Source organism: Camelus ferus, chromosome 32 (assembly GCF_009834535.1).
Source record: "Camelus ferus isolate YT-003-E chromosome 32, BCGSAC_Cfer_1.0, whole genome shotgun sequence".
Classification (NCBI taxonomy): domain Eukaryota; kingdom Metazoa; phylum Chordata; class Mammalia; order Artiodactyla; family Camelidae; genus Camelus; species Camelus ferus.
In genome coordinates this window covers 19613041-19636091 of record NC_045727.1, presented here as the reverse complement: position 1 = coordinate 19636091, position 23051 = coordinate 19613041, and the positions used below count along the sequence as shown (strand labels likewise).

Below are 23051 nucleotides of genomic sequence, written 5' to 3'. Positions count from 1 at the left end.
AGTTTCTGGGATCTGCTGAACCACTTTCTATGCTGCCTCTGAGGCCAGAGGCCCCACCATTAGACCCGCTTCTCCCCCAAGGAGAGGCCTGGCCTGGCCTGTGTGTTCCCAGGACAGCTCCACTCTCTCCAGGTTCCCGTGGGTGTCCAAGGCCCAACAGCGGAGTTCGGGCTGGCCCGCAGCCCCTCGCGCAGGACTGTGGTCCCTGCCTCTGCAGGAGAAGCGAGTGGACAGGCTGGGTCACCTCCTCCCTGAGACTCGAGAGATTCCAGCCCTCGCCTTCCCATCTCCGGTCCACGGCCGAGGGCCTCTGAGCTCTCTGCCTCTTCCAGAAGAGTCGTCTCTCTTGCCTGTTTGTTTTTGTGTGCCAGAGTGCTCTGCCCAAGAGGGTCTAGAATCAGGCAGCCTGCTGTATAGCAGTTACGAACTATTCTTGAAGATGTGATCATGAGAAATCTAGAGTGTCCGACCTCTATGTGCCCTGGGCCATGTTGTTCTGTGTAAACTTCTTCCCGTCTCTGAGCCTCAGTTTCCTCGTCTGTAAAGTGAGGATACTAGTGCCCCTCTCAGAGGCTCATCCTGGATGTGAGGGCGATCTGGCTGCGACATCTGTCACCCCATTGATCGCCAGGGCCGATTCGGCTGATCTGGCTGGCTGGGCCAGTGTCCCCTTCCTCCCTCACCGCTCCATGTGCGTCCCTCCCAAAGCTGCGTGCTTGGTCAAAGAGGACGACCATCCCCGATAGAGGAGGACCGTTCTTCTCGGTCAAGGGTATACGAGTAGCTGCGCTCTCCTGCTAGAACAAGCTCTCAGAGGCTTGTCCTGAGCATTAAATAAGCAACTATTTTATCAAACACTGAGAACGGTGCCTGGCACATCGTGTTTTATAAATGTGTTGTTGACTCAGTAAAAACCCACTGAGTCGTCACAAAAACCTCATGCCGGAAGGACCTACTGTCTCGCTCTTAACTAAAGAGGAAATAGTAGGCGGGGGGCGGTGGTGGTGGTGTCTGGGCTTCAGCGGCCACGCCGCCAGAGCCCGGCAGCCTGGACCTCGCCAGTCTGACTATAGTCCTCAGCCATGATAACCTGCAGCCACACGGTCCACCAGCCTTGACCCTGTTCATTCAGACCGCAGCTTCTCAGTCTCTTGTCCTGTTAAAACAGACTATGAAATGGTGTCTTAATAGTGTCTGCCCGTTAACTAAAAAGTAGGGGGTGGAGAGGGGTGATACTTCAGGGCGGATTTGCTAGGCATGGAGTGCCTTTCTAAGTTCTCTGCGGATGCTAACTTCTCCAACCTGCAGCTTCTCCATCTGTAATCTGGGGCAGGGGCTTTGCTTTGAGGACCAGGTGAGCTCACTTGCCCACGAGTGTTCCACAGTAAGAGAACTAGAATGGGAAGCCCAGGGTTCTGGCTCCTGGGTCCGTGCTCGTAATTAGCCCTCTTGAAGATGAAGGGCCAAAAGGATGCTCGGCTGGTCCCAAGTCATCTCCGAAAGCCCAGGGTGCCACAGGGCCCAGGCAAGATGGGCAGCATCTGGCAACGTGTGGTCTGTTACTCCTGCCCCACCTTCTGGAATGAGGGCAGCTTGGTCTATAGAGGATGTTGAGTAATAACTGGAGAGAGGGCTGTTCTGGTTCCCAAATAAACAGGCTCATGAGTGATGAGGGGACCCCCTTCCCCCAGCCCCGCCCCCACCCGGGGCAGCTGCCGCCAGCCAGCCCTGTGCACACGTTTCTTACACGAAGGCGAGTAAACACCACCAGGACTCACTTCAAAAGGCTCCTGTGGGCAGCCGCTGCTGATGGAACCGACGTGCCTTTGGGGGGCTGGGCCCAAGCAGAATGGGCTGGGGTGGCCTCCGGTAACAGACGGCCCCAAGATGTCCAAATACATTAGTGTGGAGGCCTCAAAGGCCCAGAGACTAAGCGCAGGAAAAATAAATAATTTCGTTATCTCTGATGAATTTTTTCCTTTGATCTCACCCCCCCACCTTCTTCCATCGCTTTCTCCCCACCCCCTTCCTTGATTTTTCTCTCCCCACTACCTCTTTTAAAAAAAGAAAAGAAAAAGAAAAACCTTTCCTCCTCGTGGCTTGATTTATGCCCCACACCGCTCCACAAGGCTGACTTCCCCTGATGAATTGATGGGGTTGTTCTGTTCCGAGACCCCGAGCAGGCGGCTGGGAAGGGGGCAGGGGGAGAGTTGGACCGTTCCTTTCGAAACGGGAAAGACCTGGCTCCAGTCAGGGGAAGGCTGTCTAGACGCACGTGGTCTAGACACGCATGTGCCATGTTCCACTGGCACATCCGAGTACCCAGAGCTGGGGCGGCCTCCGCTTCCCCTGGTCTTTTGGGTTTGAGCCAACCTAGGAGATGGGAAAAGGATGCTTTTTGCCTTCCTTCCCTCACGTAAGGGTTATCCGCTCAAAAACCATTAAGTGCTTACTGAGTGCAAAGCCCTAGAATCGTGGGGGCAAGTCTCAATCAGGGCAGATCTTGGGCTCTGGGCCAGACTGCCCAGGTTCAAGTTCTAGCTCTGCGACCAACTTTCTGTGTGACTTCAAGAAAACTACTCAACCAGTCAGTGCTCCAGTTTCCTCACATGCCAGATAAGTAATAAGGTCCCCATCATAGGGTTAAATGAGTTAATACTTGCTATTAAATGCTTTCAGTATTGGGTGCCAAGCACCTTTCTATCCCCTCTTAGCAGGAGAGACAGCAGGAAAAGGAAGGAGACCTAGAAATAGCTAACAGAAACACATAAACTAGCTGGGGGTAAAGTGGTCTGGAAGTGCATGTGCAAAGGTCCTGAGGCTGAAGCAGTCAAGGAATTGAATTTTGAGGCTCTAATGGTCCTGGCTTTTAAGGGTGAAGAAGAGGGATGAGATTAGAGGAGGAGGGGGTTGAGACTTATAGGACAGGATCGGGGGTTTGGTCCTCATTTAGATGACAATGGGAAACCCTTGAGGGCACACAGCAAGGGGAGTGATGAGATGGGTATTTAACAGACTCAAATGGCTGATGCCCGGGGATGGGGACTCAAGTGGAAGCCAGGAAGGCAAATGGTTATTGGAGTTGTCCAGATGGAAGGTGAAGGTGATGATGGCTTGAACGAGGCTGGCTGCGGCTCTCACTCTCCTTGACGGACAATGATGAGGGATCATGGAGGGGACTCGACCAGACTTGACTCAGTGTAGCCATTGGAGAGCTCAAAGCAGCCTCCCAAGTTTGTGAGCAACTGGCATTGGCGTTGGCGTTGACTATGCTGGGGGACGGCTGACGGCATGTGCTCTGTTTGATTTGCCAAGTGGCCAAGAAGACCACCAGAGCAGCTGAATCCATCTTGTACACCTAAGTGGGAAAGATCTGAGGCCAGAGTGAATGGAGAGGACCGGAGTCTAACCAAGCAGGTGGCTGCACTCCCCCGAGTGCGGGAAACTAGGCACCTGAAACCTTCAGGAATTTATAATGAGTATCAGTGGTCCCTAGGCTTTGCTGCACATTGGGATTCTTTGCAAAGCACTGATACCTGGCTCCCACTCCCAGACATGGGTTTGATTTGTACAAGATGTGACCTAGCCATTGGGATTTTTTGTTAAAGCTCCCAGGTAATTCCAATATATAGCAAAATTTGGGAACCACGAGTGCAGAAACTCATATGTTAGGTCTGCACCAGGCATTGTGCTAAATAGATTACATATCCTAACTTCAGTCTCCGTGACAACCTCTCTAAAGGTGTTTCCTCATCTGTACAGGGGAGATGGGGGTAACCACTTTGTAAGGTTAAATAATTTGCCCGAAATGACAAGGAGGTGGTAGGATCCCCATTTCATGGATAAGCAAACTGAGGCTTACCCCAAGGCACACTGTTGGGAAGGGGCACATCCAGATCTCATTTCCACCCTGCCCTCAGTAATAGTTGTTGCCTTTGAGAAATCACAGTCCCTCAACTGTATTATGAGCATCCTCTGTATCCCCTGGAGCATGAAGCACAGTGGTATCTCCCCCAGGTAGCCAACGATTTTCATGGTAGGAGTTGGACTCAATTCTAAAAGGTTGAGGTGATGTGGTTTTGTGGCTTCGGGAAATCCAGATCGTCACAAGGCTCGCCACATTGCTTGGGGACATCGGGTGGTCACTCAGGGACTGTGGGTGCTCATCTATGAGAATTAGACCACACCTCCTCGAATGAGAGACACATGACCTTGGGCAGGTTTCTTAACCTTGCTGAGCCTCTGTTTCCTCCGTCTGAAGACGGACATAGCACCTTGCTGCTACCGCCACAGTGAATATGAGAACCAACTATGGCACTGAGTACATCTGAAAATGTCAGGCACTTTTGGGATATATAATATACCACCACGTCTTAAAAAAAAAATACGCTTGAGAAAGTATCCAGCAGTTAAGGTACAAATGTTGAGAAATTTATCTTCTCTGTAACTCAGATTCCACAGAATTTTGAAGGGAGAGAGAGAGAGTGTGTGTGTGTGTGTTTGGGAGAGTTACTGAGCATTGCTGGGAGGGGCAGCTAAAGGACCATTTTGATGAGAGTGTGAACTATTCTTCCAGCAGTCACCGTATATCCACTTCCTGCCTGCCTGCCAGTCTATCAAAGAAGAAAATTCTAAATGGATAACATTCCAAACAAAGGATAAAACAAACCCAATTAAAGAGATGGATAAAAGTAGGAGAGGTTAGAATAACAGAATTAGTGTAAAACAACTCCCTTGAGTGGGTTAAGACCCCTGGCTGTAGGTTCTCAAAGCAGCCCGCACTCCCCTTGCTAGAACTCCTCACGGTCACGGTCACGGTCACGGTCATGGTCCTAATGGACGTTTATTTGCAAACCCTCCCAGGGTGCACGGGAGAGGCAAAATGCAGAAAGCGTCTGCCACCCTCAGGGTTGTATTCTGGCACACAGGAGACGCTCACTAGGCACAGTTTCCCTTTTTCCTCCTTGCAATTTTCTGCAGTGAGACCCCCTAAACCCAAAAATCTCCAACGAAAGAAGATACAGCTTAGAAACTGACGGAAGGCACAAGCTAAGATGGGAAATGATGTAATCATGGTGGGAAACCAGGAGGAATAGTGAAACCATCGCAAAGTCAAGTTAGGAGGCTGAGAACAGAAGGAACCGGCTCAAAGGACACGTGGCGTCAATCTGGACGTCTTACTCCTTTGTGGGTTTGAGCTCACAGGTGACGCTCTAGGTTCAGACGCCCGGACATCTTCAGGCCACGGGAAGAGCTTTCTCCTATAGGGTCCAGGTGAGCAGGACCCTACACCGTTCTCAGCACATGCCCTGGAGTGAGCCTAGGGGTCAAGCACTCAGGCTTGGCTTCTCTTGGTTAACTTTTCTGATGGAGGGAGATCTGCCATTACAGGCGTGTGCCCATAGTTCACGAACAGCTTCCTTCCTGCAGCTCCCCTTCTAGGAAATCTCCCCTCCGCCCCTCCTGACTCAGGGTATAGCCTGCTACAGTCATTCCCTCTTTAAGGGATGTTTTCCACTCAAACCAGTTTGCACCAGACTCAGAACGTCCCTGCGGCTTCTAGGGTGTGGGGTGTCTGGACTGATCAGGGCGGGAGGGAAGGAAGGAAGGTTGGCATGTGATCGCATAGGGTCTGCTGTGGCTGGGGGTCCAGAGCTGTCCCCCTCTAAGCACCAGGGCGATCCCACTAGAGAAAGACCTTGATGTCGGGGTTCCCCTGACCACGGTCTGCATCAGAAGGATAGTGTGATGGTCAAGAACAACATAGCTACAGGGTCAGACGGCTGTGAACTGAACCTGTTTGTGCTGCTCACCAGCAGTTCGGTCTTAGACCTGCTTTATATCCCTCAGCCTTATTTTTCCCACCCATAAAATAGCAATAATAATAATATGGTGACTTAGTATATCATGTGGCCGTTGGGATTAACTAAATTCATAGGTGGTGAAGGGTTTTGAACACCGCCCACCCCATGCCAGACACTGTTTAGTATTATTATTTCTCCTGTGCTCGACCTTTGCTGGCTGTGTGACTTGAAAATGGAAGCGATGTCCTCAGAACCATATAAAACGGGGAGGGTCCATCCCTCCCCTGAGGCTACTGTGAGGATGAGTTGTTGAGGTCTACTCGGACCTGCTGTTGCCTCAGGCACCCACAGAGACGGTGGCCCTGTGTTCGGACCCTGGACCCTCCATGCTGTGTGTGGCTTCGGGCAGTGACTCTGCCTCAGTTTTCTCATCTGTAAAATGGAGATAATAAAACCTCAAGGTGCTGCTGTAAAGGGTTAGCAGAGACGGTGCGTTAGGTGAGAATTTGGCACGTGATGACAGCTCTGAAAACAGGGACATGCATGGAAGACCTTTTTCTGAAAAAGCGGTGATGAAGGTTTTCATGATGGGGCGGGCATCATAACGATACATGCGTTTGGCTTTTTCCTGTCTTCTCTTGGGAACTCTCCTCCACCCCATCCTGTCCTGTTACGGTCTTTCCTTTCTCCCTGTTCCTTTCTGTTCAGGAAAAAAAAAAAAAAAAAAAAAAGGACACAGGAGCTCCCAGCCCATCTGTTTCAAAATTCAGGGAAAGGTGCCAAACAGCCTCCCCAGCTGGGGACTAGCTGCCTCTGATAAGGGTGGAGAGAGGTGAATTCTGAGAATTAAACAAAACCTGGTGTCTTTGAAAGGTCACCCGGCTCTGAGGTTGGCCATCCTGTCGGTGACAGACTGCGGGGCCAGCCAGGCGGACGAGGGGAGCCTCGGGAGGGGATGAAACCCAGGTCTGGGGCAGAGGGCCAGGGAGGAAGGGAGGTCCCAGGCTTTCCCAGCAGGTACAGCAGCTCAGAGGGGATGGAGGCATCTTCCACGAAGCAGGGCCTTCGGCAGCTCGTTTGGAGCACCTAGTCCAGGCACCGACTGGAGGAATGACAGTTCTCGCTCGACCTGGAAGAACTCACCTTCTAGTGGGAAGTCGGCACTTTTCCATCGCCCTGCAGCAGACAAGAGTCCTGGATCCAGAGGTGGGCTTCTGACCTCTGAACAGCAACACAGAGGATGCTGCGGGCTTCTGTGGACTTCGCAGTGGCTGTTGCTTTCACAGGAATCTGCATAAGGCAACGCCCACCGCTTCCCAGCCATGGGGTGCTGAACGGGGCAGCGGGGCTGGGCTACGTCTCGTGGCAGCCTTGCCCCTGGTGCAGGATGGAGGGTCTGCCCTGTGGACCTGCTGTGCTCAGGAGGGGAGGAGAGAGGACGGGGTCACACCGGGAGAGGAGGAAGCCGAACTCTTGGGGACAAACTTCCCATAAGTATGTGGCTGGAACCACAAAGCACTGTACCTGGCTTATCTCATCCAGTCCTTAAAGCAGTGCTATGTAACAGGTACTTCCATGCTCCCCCATTGGCAGGTGACTTGGGAGTCTGTCACTCCCTAGCTGTGTGACTGAGATGAGCCGCTTAGCAGGTGGACCATTGACAGCTTTTGTGTCGTCTGCCATGTGGCGCAGTGGTGACACATGGACTCCGAGAGCCAGGGTGGGGTGGGGGGACCAACTTGGAGGACAAGTGTAGAGGACAGAGCTAAGGGACCTGTCCAAGGTCAGCGTCCTCAGCTGGAAAGTGGGATGACAGCGTCTGCCTCACGGGACTGCTGTGAGGGTTCGGTTAGCTGGGACCACTGGGCCTGGTTCCCAACAAGGGGCTGGGTGACGGTTCTCCACGCATGTCTCATGGTTCCGCCTGTCTTGCGATGAGGGACCGACCACCCTTCCATTTGGGGCTACCTTTCTGAGGATGCTTATGAAGCAGACTGCCTCGGGAGGTAGCGCCTGCTCTCTGCTCCCCACCTCGGTGCTGTTTCGTTGGCCGTGTCCGGTGTCATGGAGATCAGGTTTCATCGGAGGCCGGTTCAGGCAGGCTTGCTTGCACCCCATCATAAAAGAGTCAGGTTCCCTAAGCTCAGGGCTTCTCAGCTGGGATGCAAACTCCCTGAGCATGCAGGGTTCACCTGGATCCCTCCTTGAGGGAGGATGAGGACCGCCATGAACTTGCTGCTTGCTGTGCCGTGAGTAAAAAGTCCTTTGTGACCCAGGGGTCTCCTGACCTCTTGATGACAAGCATTCAAAGTGTAGCAGCTATTTTAAAGATATAACACCATCGGCTTCCCCTTGCAGATAAAGCCAACCTGGGATCGTTTAACCCTAGTGGACATGTGAGGTTTAATTCATCCATCTCTTGGGGGTCTCATCTTTCTAGCCCCCCAAGGATGTTTTGAACCTACATGCCTCCAGTTCTCTGTCATCTGCTCAGAATCAAACGTATGCCTGTAAAGTGGTGGCAAAAGGATCTTGTGAAGGTGGTGACAACAGTCTGCCCCTCTGGCTAGTTGGGTCAATTCGTGGGAAAAGGAAGACTTCAACCATCGGGTCACAGAGCTACCTCTGGGATATTCTTGCAAAAAGGGCTCTGAAGGCATGCCCTGGTTCCAAACCCTTGCCCCACCACCCATGAGCTGTGTCACCCAGAGTCATTTCACCTCCCTGAGTCTCAATTTCCCCAGGTGTGAGACGGTCATAACGCTTCCATCATTTAATACATGAGGTTAGGCAAATGTATGAACTTAAATACGTGTCATCATAAAGTATCCATTCCTGGCAAAGTGTAAAACATCGTCCTGCCTCGGCTGTGAGCATTTCTCACTCACTCATCCTCCACTCCAGGCTATTTTCTCTTTTGACCACATGTAATATTCATTGCTGAGGGTATTGCTATCTGAAACTATGTGTCCAGAAAGAGAGTTTCCAGAATTGGCCGCCAACAACTCCTCCCTTCTCTGTGCGTACCTGCCGCTCCTCTGGGAAGAGGTGGAGTTCTTGTCTCCTCTTCTTGAGCAAGGCCTGGCCTTGGGACTCGCTTCAATCAACAGAGAGTGGTGGAAAGTGATGTCCTGGGACTTCTGGGCTTTGAAGAGGACTTGAGCTGCGGCCTTCCCTTCTTGAAGCCCTGCCGCCCTGCTGTCAGGAAGTCCAAGCTGGACCACTCAGGGATGAGGGGCCCCATGCAGAGAGACCTGGAGGATGAGAGGGCATCTTGGCGTTCCATCCGAACCACTGAGGGAATGCAGACACACAGATGACTCCAGCGACCATCACATAGGGCAGAAGAGTGACCCAGCTGAGCCCAGTCCAGATACCAGCTCCCCAGTATAATGTGACATCAGTGTTGTTTGAAGCTACCAAGTATGGGGATGTTTGTTACTCAGCAGTCATTTGATTCCCTCACCAAGAGGTAAGCTCAAATACTAGGATTGATTTAGATCTTGTTTCTACTGTATCCCTGGGTCTAGCATGGCACCTGGTACTTGGTAATTACTCAAGTATTTTAGTAGATGATTAGAGCCCTTCAAACAGGCTCAGTGTCTTGTTCACCACTGTATCTCCAGTTCCTGGGCAACAAAGTCCCCGCCCTCTTACTGATTAGAGATGACTTGTGTACATTCTTTATCTGGAGTTACCTCTTCCTGTTTAGTAAGAGCAGACAGACAATGGTGATGTGAAGCAGACCCATGAGGCAGGACGACCTGAGAATATCCTCACTCTTAACGCAGGCAGCCAGCTGCTCCCATGCCCCCCTTTCCAAAGGGAATACTTCTCCCCAAGTTCTGCTCCTGAGTCCTTCAGTTGGTGGACTGTATCCCCAGGTAGTCTCCCTCTACCCTGTAACAGAAAGGGGCCCTTCTGCTGTGCCCTTGGCACTGGTAAGAGGGCGTCTGAGTCTGGATTCCTCGCTGGTTCATCAGCTCTGAGAACAGGAAGATCTGAGGAGAGGTGGTCTCTGCTCACCCGGCCCCTCACCGCCCAGCCCATGAGTGCTTTGGAGAAAGAGGCTGTGGACAAGAGGTGGGCAAGGAAAAGAGGTGCCCAGCTCTCTGCAGCGGCTGCCTCTCCCTTTTCGGTGCCCCGGCATCAGCTCACCGCTCCAGCTCCAGCTCCCCCAGGCTGAGCCTGACAAGCTTGTACGTTAGCACATTTCAAAAGCGGTGTCCACTTTGGGACCGGCGTGGGGGCCCAAGAGCAGTCACTTCCTTTGACAAATGCCAGCGCTGACAGGCGGACACTGTTTTACAAACCCTGGCCTCCCGCTGCTCCCCGGGTGGTGCTGGGTAGAGCAGGAAGGGGCTCAGAGGCAAGTCATTCACCAAGGACGGGGACACTTGAGAGGACATCCACTTGGTGGAAATATGTGTGCCCAGAGGAGGGGCGGTTAGCGCAAATGCATGGCCGTCCTCGGCCTGCCAGTTTCCTCGCCGTGTCCTTTAGGCAAGTTAGCTTGCGTCTCTGAACCTCACTGTCCCCGCCTGTGAAACGGAGCCAATTATCTTGTGCAGTTATGGCTGCTTACCAGATTAGCACAAACACAGCTCCAAATAGCACACGTTTATTCTCTGTTTCTGTGGGGAATCAGGGCATTGCTTGGCTGAGTCCTCTGGGGCGAGGTCTGTGGCAAGGCCACAATCAAAGCATCAGCCAAGTCTGGGATCTCATCTGAAGGCTCAGCTGGGGAAGGATCTGCTCCCAAGCTCCTGTGTCACTGGCAGGACCCAGTCACTTGTAGGTGGTAGGACCGAGGGCCTCGGTCCCTCCCTGGTTGTTGGTGGGAGGCTGCCCTTGGCTCTCCCTGCCACGAGGCCCTTCCCAGTGCGGCTGCTGGCTTCCTCAGAGCCAGCAAGGTAGAGAGTCTTTTAGCAGCATGGGAGTTACCATCCATGTAACATGTCACAGGTGTGGCATCCTGCCCGCTTTGCCACTGTTGGTTAGAAACAAGCCGCAGGTCCTGCATACACCCAAGGGGGTGGGGGGGGGGTAGGTTGGCAAGTGCATACACACCAGGGGGTGGGAACGGCTGGGGACCTCCTTGGAGCCTGTCTGCCAGGCTCGCCTTAACTCCTCGGAGGGAAAGAAGGAGCTGATGTAGGTGAAGTTCTTAGTGAGGGGCCTGGATTGTCTGTTTAATTCTCCCAACATTCAAGGTCCCAGCAGGACTTGGGTGGCACATTCAAATGCAGTCCCTTTATTAAACTACCCCCGAAGGGATTGAAAACGAATATAGAAACAAAAATGGGGGGTGTGGAGGGCACTTAATGCCTCCATGCCTGGAGACTTGCAGACTGAGTTACACCCCCCCCCAAAATTGACATGGCAAAACCTGTCCCCCAATATGATGATGTCGGGAGGTGGGGCGTTTGGGAGATGATGAGGTCATGAGGGTTTAGCCCTCTGCACAGGATTAGTGCCCTGTTGAAGGAGGCCCCAGAGAGCTGCCTCGTCCCTTCCCCTCCCTGGTGAGGACGCAGAGGATGACCTATGAACCAGGAAGCGGGCTCTCACAGGACACTGAAACCGCCAGCTCCCAGGGCTTGGGGCTCCAGCTTCCAGAACGGTGAGAAATTCCTGTACTTTCAGCCCCCAGTCTATGGTATTTTTGTTGCAATAGAGAACATACAGCCCTCAAAGTCCAAAATATTTACTGTCTGGCCCTTGACTTGCCAACCTCTGGTCTAGTTTGGGGGAAAAAAATTATGGTTAGTAAAGTAAGTTTAAGCTGTTTAGAGGACAAGGGGGTAGGAAGACATTAAATACGATCCCTGTTTTTAAAGGTAAGCATGTGGTTGGTGATCAATAACGTCTATTGCCTTAATTAACCAGAACACAGCATGAAGGCTCGCCAGTGACACTGTCTTTTAGGGTAAAGGCTGCAGGTGCATCTCAGGGCTTTCTATTTGAAAAGGCCAGCGTGAAATGGCTTCACAGTCAAGGCGCGTTGAATCCTAGCCTCGACCTGGTGCGCGTGCGTGTATAGTCCCGGGTGATCAGTGCAGGGATGGGAGCCCCAGCACAAGCCAGGGATGCCTTCTGAATTCGCCGTGAACCTGATTTTACTGAAGCCACCACGTTCTTATTACCCGAATTTCCTGGAAGAGATCCCCCCGTCCCGTTTTAGCAAACTCATCTTCATCAATAGTTAAAATGAGAATGAAAAAGAGTCCATAGTTTATTTACTCAACAAACGTCTGAGTGTCTTTTCAGTGGCAGGTACCAAGGCAGGTGCTGGGGACATTTGCAAACTATAATCATTCATTCCTCGCAGAGACCTTGATCTCAGATGATTCCCCCCCTCCCCCAGTCCTGTTTGTTTCTTTTCCAGCCCGCCTTCACGGCAGGTGGGTCAGAACATTCCTCAGCAGAGCCAAGAGGGTCTCTTAATTAAGACTCTAAAATGGGCCACTTACCTACTAGGTGTGAGACCCAGGGCCAGAGAGTTCACTGCGACCCTTAGTTTCCTCATCTCCGCCATGGGGCTAACACCTTCTGCTCCATCGGTCTCAGAGGGCAGTTGTGAAGCTGGGAAGAGGTCTGGAAAGGCAGCTGCTTTATGATTCCACTCATACGAAGTTCCTAGAGGAGTTAAATGCAGAGACAGAAGGTAGAAGGGCGGTTGCCAGGGGCCGGGGAGAGTGGGGAATGGGGAGTCACTGTTCAATGGGTAGAGTTTCAGCGTTGCAAGATGACACAGTCCTGGAGGTGGATGGTGGTAATAGTTGCACCATAGTGTGCGTGTATTGAATGCCACTGAACTATAGACTTAAAAAAAATTTTTTTTTTACAAGAGAGAGGGAGTAGGTAAGCTTTTGTGAACATCGCTGCAGAAAGGAGTGCCTTCTCTCCCGTGGCTGTCGGGCTTTGCTGCCACCCACGGTGGACTCTTGAACCCTGAGCCCTTTGCTCCTTGCAGCTGTCAAGCAGCCTCCCCACCCCAGCTCATCCATCACTGGGTCCCTGCTCTCATCCGTCTCCCCAAGGCCATCCCAGGCACCACGCTCATCTATCAGCACCGCTGATACCATCCGCCTCTCGCCCGCCTCTCTCTGCCCACCAGCCCTCCTGCAAACTCAGGGTTGTCTCTGAGCCGTCTTTCTGCTCCACCGGCCTCTCCCCACTTACCTCCATGACCCTCACTTCTGCCTTTCCTAACCATCCTCCAACTGAGCCAGATGCGGGGGCCAGAATGACAGCAGGTGCTACAGCGACGGAGGTGGGACCACCCCCCTGCTTGGAGCTGATCTGCCCCGTTTCTGGGGACTCTGGGATTCTAAGATGGCCCTTCTCAAATGCTAAGCCTGTACACCAGTCACCTGGGGGTGGGGGAGGTTTGTTAAAATGCAGAGTCTGAATGAATCAGGCCATCCAGCTAGGGCCAGGGACTCTGCATGTCTGACCAGCTCCCAGGTGAAGCAGATCCTTGGTCCAGGGGCCACAGTTTGAGAAGCCACATCTAAGATGGTAGCCGTCTGATGCCTGACCCCAGGGGGGTTTCAGAAGACTGGGAAGGAGCTTGGGGAATCTTGCTTGAGAACTTTGCCGGGGACATGCCAATCAATCAAATCGGATGAAACTGGAGGGTGGGGCGGTGATGTTCAATTCATCAAGCGTGTCATTATCCATCTGGGAGAAAGATGGGTATTCTAGTGGAATTTGAGAAATTCTCTTTTGACAAAAAGGATGGATGAGGGAAGTGGGAATAAACCTTCATCGCAAGAGAAACCAAAGAATGTAAGTTAAGTACCTCCCCGTCCGGAAGGTGGAGCTTCCTCCCGTCTCCCTTTTCAAGAGGATGTGGAAAGGCAGAAAATGGTAGCTTTTACAGTGAAGGAACCTGGCAGACACCACCTCCACCAAGTGATCAAGGTGAACGCCACACCTGCGAGGGCAGGTGACGGATGGGGCACTGTGCCTCTGTGGTCTTCTGCCCAGGGACCCGTAACCCCAATCTCGTCAGGATTAAAACATAAACCCTGATTCAGGGACATTCTGACCAGTAGTAGCCCTCAACTCAGTCACAGTCAAGGGCAACATAGAAAGACTGAGAAACAGACAGACTGGAGGAGACAAGATGGGTAAACACAAGTGGGATCCTGGATGAGACATTGGAACAAAAAAAGAAATACGACTGTGTAAGAGGTGGTGAGATCTGAATATTCCCACTGAAAAGTGGGAATAATGTTCAGTTAACAGTCTTGTACCCAAGTTGGTTTCTTGGTTTTTTTTTTTTTTTTCCTAATTTTTCCGCTTTTTAAAATTAAAGTATAGTTGATTTACAACGTTGAGTTTCTGGTGTACAGCGTAGTGATTCAGTTACACATAGATGTGTTCTTTTTCATTATAGGTTATTATAAGATGGGTCATTGTTGCTTATTTATTTTATGCATACTTTGTATCTGCTAGTCCCGAACTCCTAATTTACCCCTCCCCTGCCGCTTTCCTCTTGGGTAACTGGGAGTTTGTTTTCTATGTCTGTGAGTCTGTTTCTGTTTTGTAAATACGGTTTTTCAGGTTTGATGAATGTCCCATGATGATGGAGGATGCCAACAGGAGGGGCGAGGGTGTGTGGAAATTCTCTGCGTTGTCTGTGCAGCTGTTACGTAAATCTAAAATTATTCCCACGTTAAAAAAAAAACATTAAAGAAAGTAATTAACCTCTTACACTGCAGGCAGAAATATAACTTGGAACCAGTATTTTATGAGGCAGGATGGGGCGGGGGGAGTGGTGGGAGTGTTGCAACCGCAGAAAGGAATGATTTTATCTTTGCCGTTGTTTTGAATTTTATTATCGCCTGCCAAATCTCCAAAATACTTCTGCGCCAATCACTGGAACACTGTGGGGAGCTGAAGCGAGGGGTGCAGCAAAGAGGCTGCCCTGGGCAAGAAGAAGGCGCATTTGTCTGTAAAGAAAAACAACAATAAAATCGACTAACAGTCAGCCTGCTTTTTATTATTGCTCTGCGCTGGAAGTTCCAAGCCGGCATACTTTTGACTCAAAAATGCACCTTGTAGGCATTGAAAATTGAAACCAGCATCCATTTCTGTTCCTGCATTAAGCAAAGCAGAGGCCACGCAGAAATTAACCCAGCTGCTGGTTTCAGGACACCCTTGGCTCTTGAAGACAAGGCTAGAACACTTGCTTATCAAGATGTTTTGCACATTAAGATTCACCCCCCTCCCCTCCGGCGTATCCTAGACTTGCTGTGTCCACCCACTCAAAGCCATTATGTCATAAATTCTGCCAAATCCCAACACTTTGCCTACCTTGTAAGGCCCACCTTGGAATCATCCAGCCCAATTCTTCAAACCCTATAAATACTCTGCTCTAGTTCCCTTTGGAGGCTCTGTCACAGAGAGGCCCTCCCTTACTGCAGTAAGTCTAATAAACTTTGCATCCTTGACCTACGGCTCTCTCCGGGGGTCCTTCTGGGGAGCCGACAGATGATTCTCTAGGAATGCTACCACAGGTGCCCAAAGATAAACGAGCATCAGATGTCCCTGTGCAGAGTGACTCCTAACGCAGAAAGCAGGTAGCCACACCAAGGCGTCCACCAAAGGGGGAGCCGTCAAATGAGTGATAAGTACTGAGTGGTACTTCATAGGACCCAGTGCTAACGGAGCCACAGACACTGAAGCTGGAAACGTTCCACCCCGTTCTGAGGTGTACTGCATAAAAATCGTTAACTTGCAAAATAGGTAGACTCTGATCCTCCAAAAAAACACACTTCCCAGACCATCGAGAGGTACACTGATATTTGAAATATAAAAACGCATTTAAAAAAAAAGCCTCAAGAGTCACCCAAACTAGTTAGAGTGGTAACCCTTGGGAACTGTCAACAGAGGCTTCTGAGTTACCATATTTGTTTGGCTTTCTTTTCTCTTCAATGAAAACTCTTGTGGAGTTTTTTCATAGATGGTCTGTTTTGCTCTACATCTGATAAGTCACTAGGTCACCCTCCTGTCCCAAGTGATCCCCCAAGTGTGAGTTAGGACATGCAAGGCTATGAACGTGACCTTCCACCTAACGCTCATGATAGTCGGAGGGAGCGAAGTATTTGCCCCTAGTTTGCAGAGAGGAAAACTGAGACTCAAAAGTTAAAATTTTTGGAAGTCACATGCATAGTGGTGGGGTGATCGTCTGACCCCCATATGATTTTCTGCTGAAACAAACACCGCAGAGGCAAGTGTGAATCCCCCGCCCAGACCACAGAGGAGTTCAGACCTGAGAAAGCCCCAGGGTCATTCCAGGTTTACTCCAGTCATATGCCCCTCCCGGATGCTTCCACAGAGACCCCTGTCTGACCAGGTGTGACTCAGGCATCTTGCAGAAATGCAGTAAAAACGTCTCCTGGAACCCAGGTCAGGGTCCAGATCAGCGCTCAGACTTTCCCATCAGAGCAGCTCAGGGCCAGGCAAGGAGGCTGTCACATCCTGGTGCGTTGCTGAACAGAGGTCCTGGCCAAAGCTCTCAGGGAAGCATAACATGTCTCAGGACCCACTTTCTGAAAACAGCAGTCCCTGAAGAGGCCGCCTAGGAGGGCTTGGTTTTAAGCCAGGTGAGAGGATCTCGGGGGAAATTCCAGGTCCAGCTCTGTCTAGAATGGTCCAGGTCTAGGGAAGGAGGGCTGAGTCTAACAACCTCTCCCCCAGGGCCCACCACGGCTGTCCTGTGTGTTGGCTGAGCATCCGTGAAGCACTGCCACCTGCCAGGTGTGTTCCTGGCCCTGAGCCGCAAAGTCCTTGTGAGTTTAATCCAGGGACTTCTCCAGGCAGCAGGGTTGGAGCCTCAGACCTGGAATCAAAGGTGCTTCCAGTGCTCTGGGCGAGGTCACTTCGTCCCGGAGACTCACATCACATGCTTCAGCAGCTTCAGAATCAAAGATTTGGTCCCAAGCCCTGGAATTTTCATCCCCGCTGTCTTCAGTCTAGCACGTGGCTGAGTTAGGTTTCATGGATAGCCACTTGCCAGCTGGGTGACCTTGAGCAACTGACCAAACCTCTCTGGGCCTCCTCCTCCCATCTCTGAAATGAAGGTGATGACAGTAGCTACCATATAGAGTTGTTGCAAAAACAAAAGGAGTGAATACTTCTAAAGAACTTAAAATACTTACCACGGGCCAGGCACCTGGGTCACCTGACCCTGCGTCTCTGTATTTTATGGGACCCCCTCCCCCCCACCACCTCTCCTGTTTCTCCAATCTCCTTCCTTCCATCCTGGGCACCCCATCCTGCCCTCTGGCTCATCAAGTTGACCACAACACAATGCTAAGAGTCCTTTATACTCTTCCAGGAAAAGAAAAATTCTACTTAATAATATGCCTGTGTATTTATCAATATGATGGCAGTTAATAAGGAATTGTCATGACAATGTGTTAATCTCTGAGTCTGGGAAATGTAAATGCTGTGAGCAGGGTACCCTGCAGCCCTTGGTTAGCATTTACTCATTACTCAGGCCCTGGGATTTAAGCAGTGAAACGCATTACCAGCTTATGGTATAGGCACTGGGATGGTTCCATTTCACAGATGAGAAAACAGAGGGTTGTAGCTAGCAAAGGGAGGAGTGAGTGACAGCTCTTTTTTCAGGCTGCGTTTTCAGTTGTAGGATGACCAGAGCAAGAAGTGCCCAGCCTTCCAGTTTCCTGATTCACACCATCAAACTCAGCTTCGGGGAGGCTGACTCCACTTGCTCTGTGGCAGCACGTGGGAATTTGACGTCTGGAGGCTGGACGACCACTGAAGGAAGACATGGCTCCCAATAGAAGGCTTCGTGGCACTGCTATCATCCTCGTGCCTCAGGTCTGCAGACTTCGAGCCAAGTCTTGTGTGCAAGGCATTTATCAGAGGGTTGTCTGCCAGAGGAAACCTGGAAGGGAGAGGGGGACGCCAGGAGACCCAGTCCAGCGAGGATGCGATTCCAGGCAGAATCTCAGCCTGATCCCATGGTGCAGGCCTGGAGTGTGAGTCACTGCCTCTGAATTTGTCCCGACTCAGGCAAGGGAGCTGGGCTTCTCTCCCTCCACTGATCAGTCACAGCCTCCGGGCTGCCCGGGGAAACCCAAAGTCCCAGATACTTCTCTCTCCGCCAAGGAGGGCAGCTCAGCTCCAGCACCCAGTGAGCCATCTCCCGGGGGGAGTCACAGATTCAGGCCAACGGGAGCACAAGGGCACAGGCACTGGGGATGGGGACTCAGGCAGGGCAGAAGGGATCCCAGGGCCCTGGGTGGCAAGCCAGGGCTGTCTTCTCCATATGACAAGTCTCATTCCTTCCATCCTGGGCACCCCCCCCTGCCCTCTGGCTCATCAATTGACCACAGCGTGCACCTGGGCGCCCCACCCACCGGGCCACTTCCCTTCTGCCGGACACCACTGTCCTAGAGGCAGGGCCAGCCAACTCCCTTTTGGACCGCAATCTCCTTTGTGAAATGAGGTAGTCATTTGACTAGAATATCATGATATTTATCTTCTCCCTTTAAAAATGGCTGAAAAATCTTTTCTCTCAAGGGTATATTACGTAAAAGCCTTAATTATATTTTTTTCCATTTTTGTCTATAGATTCATTGATCCTTGGTATCTGCTCGCTTTCTCTCTTTCTCTCTTTCTCACACACACACACACACACACACAGACACAGATAACACTCGGGCTGTGTACAAATGGACGTCTGGAACTCTAGCTAGCGAAACAGAAGTCGCAGCAAGTGCTCAAGGAACATGGACGAGGGTTTTGATTGTAGCATATTTTACAACGTGGGGAAAAAAAGCCGGCGTGATCTTCGTGTCCATGTCCGTAGGGAAGTGGCTAAGCACTGATGACACAGCCACAGCGTGGAATATTAGGCAATGCTTAAAAAGAACCCAGTAGACCCATGAATTTTCACTTGAAAAATATCCAGGATGTAACAGTGAAAAAATGGATGTTGCAGAAGAATGGTATAGTGTGATTCCAGTTTTGCAAAAGGAGGACAATCTGATGTGTACATATATCCTTTATCTGGAGTAGGAAGAAGCGGGGCTTGGGGGGGGGGTAGTGATATATCCAGCAATTATCGTCGCTTCGCTCTGGGTGATAGGATGCTACACCCTTCTGCATTTCATAGTTTTCCTTAAAGATACATCACTACTAGCCATTCAAAGCTGCAAAAGGAAGCCCTGAAACTAAGAGTTGCTGGTGGAGGGAGGAGAGCGGGGAGGGGGCGGCCCCTCCGTCCCCAGGCTGGACGTGGATGGCACAGCATCGTCCCCCCACCTCTCTGCCGCCCCCTGGGCCCTCCCCAGCGGTCCTCCTGGGATGTCTCACGTTGACAGGCTCCATGCTGCCCGGCCCTCCAGCGCCCGGCAGGCCTGCTGCCCCAGCCCTGACCCCAGCTCTCCCAGAGGTTGAAAGGCCACAGTGAGATAACCCAGCCCCGCGCCCCCTCCCCGCAGAAGGTCAGTGAGAAAGTCCCAGCCTGGAGGAACCCCCTGGGCTGCCTCTCCGGGCTCCCTTCAGACCCTCCCGTGCGAACAGCCACCCCGTGCCAGGCACTGGCCTGAGCCCTTCGGTGCTGTGCCACATCTCGGCCCCCGCAGCAGGGCGCACGGTTAAGAGCGTGGACTCGGAAGCCAGGCGCCTGGTGTCTCTGGGACTTCGTCTGCTCATCTGTGACACAGGGATGAAGATGCTGGTGCCTTCCCCAATGGGTTCTTGAGAAGATCAAAAGATTGTGTGTGTGTGTGTGAGATTATACGTGTGCATGCATGTATGTATTCCTACTTCTCCCACCTATTCTTACCTATATCCTTGTGTAATATTTATATACACATTCTTTCTGTGCATATATACAAATTATATATATATAAGATAAGAACAGAGCCAATATTTGCTAGATAGATAGATGTAAGAACAGAGCGAACATTAAGTACCTACTCTTTCCAGTAACTTATCTTTAGTAGATAAGAACTTTGGTATTGGACTCAGACTAGACCTGGTTTCAAATCCCTTCTCTGCAGATAATAATTAAGTCTCCCAAGATGACAGCCAGGGGGAAGCCAGGAAGTGTCCCCCTGTGGCTACCCCTTGGAGTGTTGGTGTCAGGTGGGAAGGGCCCCTGCAAAGTTAGGGGCCACCTGGGTGAATTTCTCCAACAAGAGGAGACCGCGGGGGCAGGACTGGCGAAGGGGTGTCTGTGCCGCAGGGCTGGCAGCCCGGCCTTCCGAGGGGATGGGTGAGGAGCTGGGTCATTTCATTGCACGGCTGGGAGGGGCGCCACTTACCCTGCAAGCTGGGTGGGCTCTGTGAATAGTAGCCCTACGTGGCGGCCCCATCAGGACGGTCCCAGCGGTTGATGCTGGGAAGTTGTGCTGAGGATGAGGCCGGGATGGGGATCTATTCCTCCGCCCCAGGAGTGTTCACTGTCCATTCTGACCTCCTGTCAGAAGCTTATCCTCATTTATCTCCTGCAGTTTCCTGTAAAATGGGGACATGAGCAGACCGGGACCTTACAATAATAAAAACAAGGAAATTATTAATGGTTTGAAAGTTAACAATTCAGTCAACTGAAATTCCTGGCTGGCTACATTCTGCGTGCTCTCTCATCTCATCCAGCCCCTCACCCCTGTGAGCTGGGGACTCTTTTAGTCCCTATTTTTCAGGAATCAAGCAGCAAAATAGAATGATATCAAGAGCTGTCACTCAGTGCAGTGCTGGCCGGGCGCCACGCCAAAAACTTTCCTTGCAAGGTAGCTATGATGCTTAGATAATGTCACTAAAAGGAGACTGCTCTCCCCAGTTCTCGGAGAGGAAAACTGAGGTGTCTAGAGGTCGAATCCCTTGTCCAAAGCCTCAGGAAGAGCGACTGGCAGAGTTCCTCAAGCTCCAACTCCTCTTCCCCTCTGACAAAGGGTTGCTCCCGCTTAAAGAGTACGAAGGACCCCTGGTGGCAAAATTTCGCCTCCCATGAGAACAATTCCAACAGCAAAGGGAGTAGCCGATGCAGAAGGGGAGGGGAGACTCGCAGGAGGGGTTTATCCCCCTCGTGGGAGAGAAAAGAGGGACTCCCGTGAACGCGACGCGACTGTTCCATCTCAGCATTTGTGAAAAGGTGAAAAATTAAAACACAAACGTGCGACAACAGGAGTTTGGTTAAATCGCTTCATTTATTTCATGCAATCCCAGAGGCCATGGAACCCGATGTCACAGGCCATTGAAGGATTTGGAAGAACAACATTCAAGACGTTTGTGGAAAAGCAGGCCGGGAACCATCGTGTAGACCGATGCATCTTTCCTTTTTAATTTTAATTATTGGAAATGTGATTGATACTCTTGAGCTGAAACTTGGTTTCTTGGTGGGGAGGGGAGGTGATCAGGTTTCTGTGTTTTATTTTATTTTTACTGGAGGTACTGGGGATGGAACCCAGGACCTCCTGGATGCTCGGCATGCAATCTTCCACTGAGCTCCACCACCCCCCCCCACAGCTGGCCCATCTTTAGAAGGCCTATTCTATGTTTTACATTCTTCTAGTCATATATTAAATCAAGGCTGCCTGGTTATACCTGAATGGCAAGATTAATTATAGGCAATTTTTTATATTCTCCTTATTTGCAGTTTCCAAATTTGATAAGCCTTCATGGAGAAAATGTGTCGCTATAACAAAGATTTAAAAAATTTTTTTGTCATACTATTATAGAAGAAAGCCTCCCCTGGGGGCCTCAGTCTACCACCTGCAAAGTGGGGTTCCACCAGATGACCTTCCAATGACTCAGTTGTGTCTGACAGAAGGTAAGTCGCTGGCCACGTGCGTTTCTGGTTCCTCAAAGTCCGTTCATGAGCTGCAGCTAAAAATCCCGCAAAGGGAGGACTTCACAGCCCCCACTGGACGTGGAAGGGCAAGACCGTCTAAGGACACCTTCCCAGAGGCTTCAGGCAGTTTTCTGAATCTGGGTCAGTGGCTGCCAACGCGACAAGCCCCACACAGCCTGAGAACAGAGAGACTCAAAGTTTAGATGCTAAGGAAGACTGTCTGGAAAAGACGAAGGGTAGTAACTGTCTTCCTCTAGGTGGCCCTGAGTCAGAGCCCACAATGAAGGTTATTTGGGGAAGTTGGAGCAGTGCGTAGTGCAAGGAGGGACCGGATGGGTGAAATAGGGATGAGAAGAAAGCAAAAGACATGAGATATAGATGAGCTGAGGTTCTGTCTGGCTATGGCAGCATGCCGCTGGTTTCCATGGCAACGGGATGCTGGAGCAGAGAGAGATGGAAAGGTAAAGAGACAGGGCTAAGAGGTTGCCTTCTGCACAGTGCAGGTTAGTGATTAACTGTCCCACAGGGAGACCCGGGTTCAGAGACCAGCTTCACCTGTGGGTGGCCGCTGTCATCTTGACTGAGACAGGTCACCTCTTTCTGCCTCAGCTTCCTCGTCTGTTAAATAGCGATGTTGATGGTGCCAGTTTCATAAGGCTGCTGCAAAGATGAGATGAAATCGTGTATGTTAAGTGCCAGGCAGTATGTGTTTAACAAAAAGAAGTTCATAATATGGAAGCCACTTAAGTACGCGTATTGAACCCAGTATCTGGAAAAGGATCTCCACTTGTTCTCCCTTTTGGAAATGTCTGCAAAATGGACCTCAGTCTCCTCATCTGTAAAATGGGAATAATAATGAGACTTACCTGCTAGGGTTACAGTGAGGAGTCAGACAAACCACATGCGCATTCAAATGGGCACCACGCATGTAACAAGTACCAAGTCTCGGCACTGTGCTAAGTAACACTCTGTGGTCATCGCACTAAGGGTGAGCTCCGGAGAGCAGACGTACTAGGCTTGGGTTTTAGGTGTGAACACAGAATGAGCCCAAAGCAGAGAGAGGCTCTGCCCCAGACTCTGAGGTGACAGGGACGTGTGTCAGGGAGGCCAGCTTGGAGCTGATGGTGCCCTCTTGCCACACATCCCTAGGAGAAACCTGAAACCCAAGCAGAACTTACAATAGGGTCCAGCTGTGTATACCAAAGGAGATGTGGGGACCCCACAGGGATGCCTCTGTCACTAAAAGACCAGACTCCCAGTCCCTGCTCTGCCCCACCCTTGCTGTGTGACCTTAGATGAGCCCCCTCCCCTCTCTGTTTCAGCATTCCCATCTCAACAGCGAGACTGTTGACTGCAGGACAGCCCAGGGTTCTCCAGCCAGACACTCCAGGCTCAGTTCTCTTTTT

The 23051-nt window shown here is 51.2% G+C and overlaps 2 long non-coding RNA genes across 2 annotated transcripts; one reads left to right on the top strand and one right to left on the bottom strand.

Annotated features, from left to right (window-relative positions):
• The first annotated feature begins 281 nt into the window (after positions 1-281).
• On the top strand, positions 282-800 carry LOC116660935. The gene is made up of 3 exons (XR_004316613.1): positions 282-292; positions 387-389; positions 709-800. It is a non-coding gene; the product is annotated as an uncharacterized LOC116660935 (long non-coding RNA).
• On the bottom strand, positions 727-21114 carry LOC106730079. The gene is made up of 3 exons (XR_004316612.1): positions 21105-21114; positions 5247-5254; positions 727-809 (listed from the first exon to the last, which is right to left on the bottom strand). It is a non-coding gene; the product is annotated as an uncharacterized LOC106730079 (long non-coding RNA).
• Positions 21115-23051: the final 1937 nt, after the last annotated feature.